Source organism: Buteo buteo, chromosome 25, assembly GCF_964188355.1.
Source record: "Buteo buteo chromosome 25, bButBut1.hap1.1, whole genome shotgun sequence".
NCBI classification, from domain to species: Eukaryota; Metazoa; Chordata; class Aves; order Accipitriformes; family Accipitridae; genus Buteo; species Buteo buteo.
Genome location: NC_134195.1, coordinates 14,181,431 through 14,191,623, shown reverse-complemented (window position 1 = coordinate 14,191,623; position 10,193 = coordinate 14,181,431).

The following is a 10,193-nucleotide window of genomic DNA, read 5'->3' as shown; positions in this document are numbered from 1 at the left end:
AAATGCACAAGTCATCTTTGTGCTGTCTGTTTTTTTCCCCATCGAATGTTATATATTAAACAATTTTGGTAGAACAGCAGACTACACTGTTGAAGATCTTGAATATTTATAGTGAACGGAATATCTGTCAATGGTCAGGTAAAAGTTACTCCACCCCACATAACAGAGTAGAAGAGTACTGAATAAACCTGAAGAAACGTTTGATGTCTCCATCTTCCAATTCAGCCTTGTTACTCCACTATCTGTAACGCCATCATAATATGATTTTCACATGTTCAGCTCTCCGTTTCCTAACTGCTGAAAACCTGCCTGCATGTCCCTTTGTTAAGATCCTCGCTCATCCTACGTGACACCCACTGGGGCCATAGGGTGGCACAGCCAGGAATTACCACTGACAGAAAACCGAGGTGCTCAGCTGTCCAGCCTAAAGAGCATACGCTCATTCCAAAACGCCTCGCCAGATGTTCCCCGAGCCACCTGTGCCCTAAAACTTGTACTGCTGCATTTTTAGGGAAGCACTTCTCTCTCTTCACCATTTCTTTGAGAAATCCCTGTATCCCCTTACCTAGGTTTCTTTCTGAATTACAGTAATTTTTGTCTTTTCAATACTCCCCAAGTTCCAGCTGTTCAAATTCAGATACTAAAACCAACTGATGAACCCAGTGAAGTCATCGCTAAAGAACTTCTTTCTTCTCCCATTACTTTTAGAATCAGATTTGTATCTGGAGTCTGAATGAACCAAAGCTTACATATACTACAAGCAGCACAGATGCCCACGTTGGCTCGAACTCCTGGGCAGCCCTCCTCCTCGGCAGGGACGCCTGGAAGCGCTGCCGGTTCCCACGCACCCACCCACCCTGCATCTCGCTCAGTTTTCAAACAGGAACACTCTTTCGCCTTGGCCTATGTGTCCGCTATTATTTGGTACTGACTTTTGTCATTTTTCACATACTAGGCTTTTCTACAGTGAATTTGGGTATCCTTTTTAATGGAGAATGTGAAAGAGATGAAGCCACCTGGCACAGTTTTCTATTCATTTTTGAGTAGTAACCGTCTCAGCTGTGTAAGTGTCACTGGGAGATACGAACCTTGTTCTAAGCAAGGAGACTGCTTGGCTTTCTGATGAAAGGGTGTGTAAAAACAGAAGCAGATAAGAAACCCACAGTATATAAACATGAGGAGAACAGCTTCTTATAACATGAAAGCAGCACCGCTGATAAAGTGGTTAAGGCAGTAAAGTATCTGAAGAATAACAGTCACAAAAAAAGGACTAACCAAACAAACATCAAAACCTTATCCCCATGCTACAGGACCTACCAAGTGGTTAACTGCAGCCCAAGTTAAAAACAAAGTTAACACACACACACACAAAATTTTATTAAAATATATATGGTCAGAACTCTTTTAGTAAAATAGAATATATAAATCTATGTGGCTTTCATGACATATAATATACAGGAGAGAGAAAGAAGGAAAATAGAACTGTTCAAAATAAAACTTATTTGATTAAATACAAAAAAATTCTTTCTGAAGTAAGTGCAGAAAGAGCATTGTTATGGTATTTGTCCTCTCCCTCACCCCAAATCCTATCTTTTTCCACTTCTATTTCTAGTTACTAGGTTGCAGACACGCACGAGAGCTGAATAGCAACACGAACTAAACTTATATGTGGAAAAAAAGTGAGCGCAGATATATTAGATAAAATAGATTACAGGTACATTATGTAAAATATATTAAAAAAATTAATACATAATATTAAGGGTGCACAAGTAAAAGAAATGTCATACCTCATACCATACCTAAAAGAAAGGTCATCACCTTATTCTTCTGTATCCATTTATGCATGGCAGTATCAGACCAAAAGGAACAGGGGTTCTAGGGGATTGCTGTGTCCGCTTCTCCAGCATGGCCAGAAACGGAGAAGCAGGGTGATCAACAGAGGCTGTGGACCCAGGTGTTTGCCTTGGGAAGCCCATCTGGAGCAGCTGGGGACTGTGAGGAGACAAGCCATGGCTGAAAAGAAAACCTCACAATTCATTCCAGTAGAAAACTAATGAGAGGTTTCTCTCGCTCTGGGGTGTGCTGATTAGCGGTCAGCTCCATGCCCCAAACGGTGAGCCCAGTGAAATCAATGGCAAAACTCCTCTTGTTTTCAACATGAGCAGGACTGCCCATCATATTTATAAAGGATAGCAGCAGCTACAAAGGTTGATCTGCAGTTCCAGTACAATCTCCTAAACATCTATTCTACCTGCAGTTGCCTTTACCTGCAAATATACCAAAATGGATAAAAGCTACAGTTGGAGTCAGTGAGAGCCTTCTGCACAAGAGGAACGTCCACATGCATGCAAAAAAGCATCCACAGCATTTCAGACAAACTTAAAGTATTCCAAGAATTGCCTATATTAATGGCAAGGGAAACACTTGGTATGTTTAAATGGTAATGTTTAAAATTGGATTCCAAGTTACAATAAAGTAATTTTTAATACAACTTAAAGTTGTAATTTTTTATATATATATATATATATATAGATACATACATCACAGGAAATGTGAATAAGCACATAATTCATTTTGAGAAATTTATTAAAATGGAGAGAGGAAAACATCAGAACTAAAGGTACTTTTCCTGTAAGCTGAGACTCCCAAAGATAATTTCTTCTTTTACAAAGTCATATTATCTACTAATCCTGGCTATCAGTAAGTGCAAGATTCATGTTAATTTCCACTAGTTTTGAATCAGTATCTAAACAACCACCTCTTAATACTTGAAGTGTGTCATTATTAACTAATCACAGCAAACAAACAAACCAACAAACAATGCCAAGTGTATGTAGATTATACCTGATACAAAGCCTCTGTCATCACAGAAATATCCCTGTGCCTATGAGGAGATGATGGGTGGATGAAGAAAAATAATCATGGCAAAAAAAAAAAGATAAACATGTTGAGAAACTTTCCAAAACACTGGATATAAGCCTTGATAAAGTGAATTTGTTAATGATGCAAATAACTTATCTGCCTCATGACAGACATGATCTGTTTCTTACATATACTAAGCTCAAAGCTGGCAAAGAATGCTTCCATTTATTTTTAGCTGTTTTAAAGCACCTCTTCTTCCTAAATGAATTTTTCATCTGATTCAAGCCACTGTCTTCCTCATTCTCCTCAGACTTGCAGGAAATTGCATTGACAGTGCGTCAGTTGAGCACAGTTACCTATCTCCTGAAATGCTATTAGCTTGAATTCCAGCTGTCAGATTTTACATTTAATTAAATAATCCTAATTTCATCAAAGGCTGTAAAATTACATCAGTCTGAAACCTGGATAACAGAATGGCTGTGCACCAAACCTTGGCTTTCTAAAAGTTCTCATCCTTAACAGAACTAGTGATCCACTCCAGCCCTCCAGAGAAATGATCCATTGCCTTCCAACAAACACAAGGACTGGAAACAAGATCAGCTCAAAGGCCAGAGATCAGCTGCTAAGTATAGTAGGGAAGTTATGTAATTAGGTATTTTGCAAAATAAATGAATTATTGGTCTGCTTACATGTTGCTGAACTCATCTATATTCATACTCTGTATTGCCCAACATTCACTGCGCTATATATGTTATGTTGACAATTTTGCAGATTTTATACTACACAAAAGCAATATACAAGGAAAAATAAAATGCACCGTAAAATAGCAAAAAATGTGAAAGCACTAAATGAATTCACATGTAAAGCCCTTGATGGTAAATTGTCCTTCTTCAGGAGTTAATGTGCCCAGCTATGTATTTATATATGCTTGGACATAACCTAGGGTTTGCATAGATCTATAATGATCATATATTAACTTGATTTTTCCAAAAAGCCACAATGCTTTTTCTTGCTGAAGTTCATAGTTAAATGGGCAAGATGCCCGAGTAAAATGTATTTCCATTTTATATTTGCAAATAGATCCATTCTCAGTTTCATTGCTTGAACAGTTTTATGCTTTTTGGTTCATGCTCCCGTTCATAAAAGCACGTAAGTGCATGCATGACTTTAAGTATGTATATAAACTCAGCTGTAGTCATTGAAACATTGCACCTTGTGACTAATTCCCTTGGCTTTAACAGAATCTAGGCACTTGCTTAAAACTAATAGAAATTAAGTAGGTGCTTAACTACTTTGCTTAATGAGTCTGCAATGACTCTCCTGTACTGAACAGTTCATGAACTGAACAGTAAACAGAAGAATGAATCACAGTTATATCACTTTATATTTCTTTGGTAAAATAAATATTTGATTAGCAGAAAAGAGTTTGAAAAGCATAGATAAATTTTATTTTACACATAAGAGTACAAAAAATGAATTCTAAGAAATCTTAAATCTGTTTCTTCACCTTCAGTAGTGATCAGATTGTAAGAATATCAGCAGAAATATCTTGAAGGCTTTTCTATCCACTTTAGCTCATGTTTCTATAAGGGTATTAACTGATAGTGAAAGATAAAAGTATAAATCAGGCCAGCCTGGAGTGTTAAAGTGGTAACTGTGCCATTACAGAGTGAATTTACAGAATTTATAGTATTTTAATTAAATAAAATTAATGAATTACAGAACACCAGAGAACAGATTAAGAAAAGAATATGTTACTTCACAGCAGAAGATATCAGCTATGGGTAATAAAGGCATAATTAATGTTGCTGGATTCAACTGATAATGTCCTCTCTTTTCACAATTCCATTCCTTTTTTAAAGAGGTAGCTAACACACATGCGAGCATTTTGCTTTCAAAAAACAAGTAACAAGACTTGCTTACTTTTAGCCGTGAATATCAATATTCCCTTCATACTTGCATCGTACCTGTAAAAGCATCGTACTTGTATAGTACCTGTAAAACTTTGGGGATTGTGGTGTCATCTTCGTTTTAGCGATAAACTGCAACGATTTGTAAAGATTTGCCTAAACTGGGAGCTAGTAAGGGTCAGACTTTGCTTAGCTGATTTCAAGTGCCACAGAAGTAAGCGAGAGAATGCCAGCCTCTTGCCTGGAGCTAGTAACTACATATTTCTGAATAGAGCTAGGCAGATACCTCCAGAATACAAGAAATCCTGATAATCTAAATGAGGTACTCATTTTTTGTCTCTGGTTTTATGGCCAGCCTCAATGCCCCTGTGAAGCGATTTGTTTGTCCCGAACACTGAATGAAGATCTCTTTAAAAACCATACACGGGAAACACCTCAGCTGCAGCCATGTACATCCATGGAGTATTCAAAGTGCTGATTTTTGCTTTTGAGGGGCAATAGGAGGGATGGCAAAGGCATAAGCAGAAGAAAGTGGAGGATAAAGCTGAACCAGCTTGATGGAAATACAGCCTGCCTCAGAATTCCCCACAGCCGAGTGGTTAGGACACTGAATGCCCTAAAACTTTGTGCGTGGCAATGGTTTGGGGAGCTGATCTGGCTAAAAACCCTAATTATTTTATAAATAAATCCTTGAACTAATTCCTGAACTGGCTTACCAGGGAGCTATCTAAGTGTCAAATGCAAAAGCAAGGGCATGGGTGGGACTGCTGATGCGAGAGAGGGAGGAGGACGACAGAATTGTGGCAGCCTGGATTTGGATCAGCTTAAAATGAACCACACCTTTCTAAGCCTGAAGCCTGCATAAATTGTGAGGGGAAAACCTGACACTAAATCAATGAAGATACGATGGACTCTAAAGCCTGGCGTCTTTCTCATTTTGATGCCTGCGACTAAAGGACGTTTTTTGCTGTTTCTTTTTACCTTGTGCAAGTCCTTACTCTTGGATATGAAGATACCAACATGAAACCAAATAGAATTTCAAAAATTTTTGAATTAAAAGATTTATTCTGTTCATGCATTAGATGTGTCTGCCATAGAAAAGACATTATACGCAATTTCACTTTAAAAGCCCTTTAACTATTCTAAACGTAGGGGAAGAAAATGGTTCGGCACAGAAATTTTACATTTATCTAACTGAGGACTCCTTGATGAGATAGCTTAGTTCCCTGAGGTTGGTAGCAACAGATGGGTTTTCTTGTTCTGTTTGACTACCCTGAATGTTATGTCTTGCTACAAAAAAAATTGATAAAGCTCATACCAATTTAATAATTTGTGGAACTTATTATTTTACAGTAGTCTCTGCAGAACCTTGACAAAATTTGTAAGAACACACCACAGTTACATACCAAAAATTGTATAAATAAATGTGACTTGTACTATATTTCATTTCTACAACTTTTGCAACATTCCACAGAGCAGTGAACTAAACACCTCATCTCATGGGCACAGTAAAAAAGGAGTGTTTGTGAAGTAGGAATGCACACTATGGGAGAATATGTCCTGCAGTTGCCTTTGATAATTTAAAGGAAGGAGGCTAGAATGACAACTCCTTTCATACAATTAAGCTCAAAAATGCTGGATATTCCATTTGCAGAGTGACTGCTCTAACTAGCATGCTATCCTGAGTATTCAAAACGAGATGTGCTAGTATGAATATACATAACTAGTTCTTTGGGGAAAAGAATGAACAAAAAAATGTCCTAGCATATTGCTACTCTATCCTGTCTTCCATCTGAAGAAAATATCACCATCTGTCTTTGGAGAGCTTGTCCAGCACACTGGTAGTTCAGTGTCTCCTGTTAGCCAACACAGCATTCCTCCAACAATTTTTTCTAAAAAGGTGGCCACGACTTAATTTTGTGAGGGGAGCAGTTTTGCATATATGTGAGATATGCTTTCAGAATGCTTACCAGAACAAGTTCCTCAGCAAACGTAGGCAAAGCAATGTCTTGCTTCCAGATCTCAATCTAGTTTTGGCAGAAGCTAGGCACAAACTTGCTCAGACTGGGCAGAAGTCTAGACACCCTAGTAACAGCATTTCCATGTTTGAACTGGCTAAAACGATGCACTTCCGAAGCAAGGCATTGAGTCGGCAAGACTCGACAAAATCACAGTTTTGGATGTCGGCATCTACCTTATATTCTTGGTGCTTAAATTCTCATTTGGATTCAGCCACTAGACTCATAATCATTTCAATGCTTTTACAAAAACATTAAACATAATCATATTGAAATACAAGTGTGATAGTTGCTTTATGAATGTGTAGATACATTCACATGATGTGTGATTGTTCATTATACGAATGGTCTTATTTCCATACTATGAAGGAACTACTTCAGATGGGTGGAACAATTTCCCCCTTCCTTTGTCACAGGCAGAGATTTCTTGCATGAAAGGGAACTTGTTTACTTCATAGAACCTGCCTGATCATGAGATTCTTTAGCAAAACAAAACAAATGAAAAACACATACCAGTACTAATTATCTTTACTAGTTATTCTTCCTCCTCAGAGCAGTCCCATGTTTTTAGGCACAGCACATAATGTGACAAAAGGAGACGATACAGAGCTATATATTAGTAATAACCACCATTGAAGGACTTGTCCATTTTCTCCCTACATGTCTGAACTGGTTCTCTAGCAAACTTGTTGTAGTAGTTTTACTATGACACTGATGGTAAAGATATGCTTTAACAAGATTTGTAAGGAAAATTATATATTTGCAGGGAAGAAAAAAACATGCTTTCAGGTAGACAAATGCAAACCTGCTCAGACCACAGGAGAGACTCTTTCGTCTGCAGTCATGGAGACATTTAAATGACTGATGCCTTTCTCAGAGAACCAAAAGACCAAGAGTTAGGTGCTTAAATCATATTCCATTTGCATGATATGTGTATCACAATGTCCCCTTGAAACGACAGAGAAATCATCTCATATCAATTCATAGTCAGGTAGAAAGTTTGTAATCCTTCCCTTTAGTTTAAAATTGTTAACAAAGGTTTTCTGGGGGAAAATAAAAAACCTACAAAAAAACAAAAAGGAAGGAATGGGAGCTAGGTTAGTAATTTAACACCCAAAGCATCACTGAACTACTGGTGTGGCTGTACGTGCAGCAAACTGAGGTTTGGCAAACATACATACATGAAAGGCAGCATGGAGTAACCAAATTGACACCTAGGGACCCTTTTGGCTCCTCAAAATTCTGAGCATATAAAGGACTATAAAGTACACTGAACACTTTTTGCAGCTGAAATGGAAGAAAAAAATCCTCACCTAAATTCATGAGTATTTAGAAAACTACTTAAACTACTGTTCTCTGTATTAAAAAAAAAATATCTCTTTTAGTAAGGCATTCACTGTCTTTGTAAAGAATCATCTGTAATATCTGGTACTGTTAAGGGAAAATGAAAATAGAGCTAACCCTTGGTGTAAGCATCTTCAAGGTAAAGGAATGGAAACATAAGGCATTAAACTCTGTTTTAAACTGAAAGAACCTGGCTGTAGGCATCTACCACATGTGTGGGTAAAGTGAAAAAGATAAGAACTATGAATTATCGAGGGCAAGGGAAAGGCTAAGATTATTCAAAAAGTACCTGTGACCAAATGTTCACATATTAAGTTAAAATAGTAGCAAAAATGAAAGACAAAAGAAGAACAGGGCTGCAGACTTTCCTGTGAAGTGTGGCCAAATTGGGCAAGAAACTAAGTTTCATATCCAGTATTGCAGCCCCATGGCCAGCTCTACTTCCACATGCAATTTAAGAAGTTATGAGTTTTGATTCTCAATCTCGTTGTATTTCAAAAGAACGGCATTTTCTTTCCCTGAAATATTGTGAATAATAATCAGTGTCTGTAAGATAAATTCTAAGTAGGTTATACAGAGGTGGTAAAGCACACTAATAATATGTTGACGTTCTAAATATAAACATTGCAATTATATTGCTACAACTACAACTAGTGAATGCTTTGGATGCCAGTCTAGCAGGGTAGGAAGCTAACTTTAATCATAAGAAAAGAGACACTTCATTGAATGGAGCTAATCCTGTGCTTACAAACCTTGCTGAATCATAGCCTTTTTGAATGCGTGCTGTCATACAGGCCACCAACCGTGGAAGTACGGCAGTAGGAGGCTCTTTAAAGAAAGTTTGAAGTTCCTGAATGCAAGTAATTTACTCACTAAGTAAAGTTTGTAGCATAAATAGAAATATCAGTTGAAAGTAATCAGTACTTTCTGTAAAGGTTTTTATGTCCTTTTCCACATCTGAGCAGTGAATGATTTCTTAGTTTTTATGAAAAAAAAAAAGACAGATTTCAGCAAGATCACATATTGACCTTCTTGGATAGACTGAAGTTAAGGTACTCTCTCTTGAAAATGATGATCACAATTAGCTTGTACCTTTTTCTAAATATCATCTCAATTTGCAATTATTTGTCTAAAAAACAAAGTTACATTTTTATATACACTGAGATTTCTTCAATGCTTATTTTTCAAACTGTTATTTTAAACAAAATTTTCTGTTACTGTTGAGACAGATTTGTTGATTTGCTCACCTTTTGACCAAACAGGAACTAAATTTACAGACTGCCAGAACATTTACAATTTGCAGTTTAGGGAATCTTTAAAACATTCAATTCAAGGCATGAATCATGATAATTTTTGTATGCGATGTACAAAACTTAATAGAAAAGGAAATTAAGTAGTAAAGCAAAACAGAAGTGCAAAACTTGCACTCCAAAGAATACACAAATGAAATTTGAAATTTTGTAGCATAAGTGATGTCATCCTCATTGACCGGTAATTCTTTTCACAGGCTGACAGGAAGCAGAGATGACCTAGCATTTTTCCAAATTAGTCATAATCCTTCATGTCAACAAGCTAAAGATAAAAATACATGTTATATCCTCTGGGTATCATGACTATAAACGAGACTGTAAGGATCTCTTAAAGATCAGGAAAGATGTACATAAATTTGTAATTCTTATATACAATTCATATATTTATACTCATTTTTTGTATACACACACGTAATGATTTCTCATTATTACTGAGACTACTCTACAGAGAAACTAGTAGGCCTTACAGTCCCATGTTTTCACATTTAATAAAGAGGAGATGCAAAATGCCACCTGCGTGACTTGATTTACACATCAGCTTTACAGATATCCTGCTTATCGGAGCACAGGCTAGCAGCTGTGAACAGCCTAAAACCGGGCCCGAACGAGGCATGGAAAAAAATTAGGATTTCCTTCCCAATTTTGACGCGACCGCTTCTCGGCGACTCGGCTCGCGTGCCAATATTCCCCGTCTTTCAGCGTAATTGCCAACAAGTTTCTTGGCGGCTGCGGAATGACCCATGTCGGCA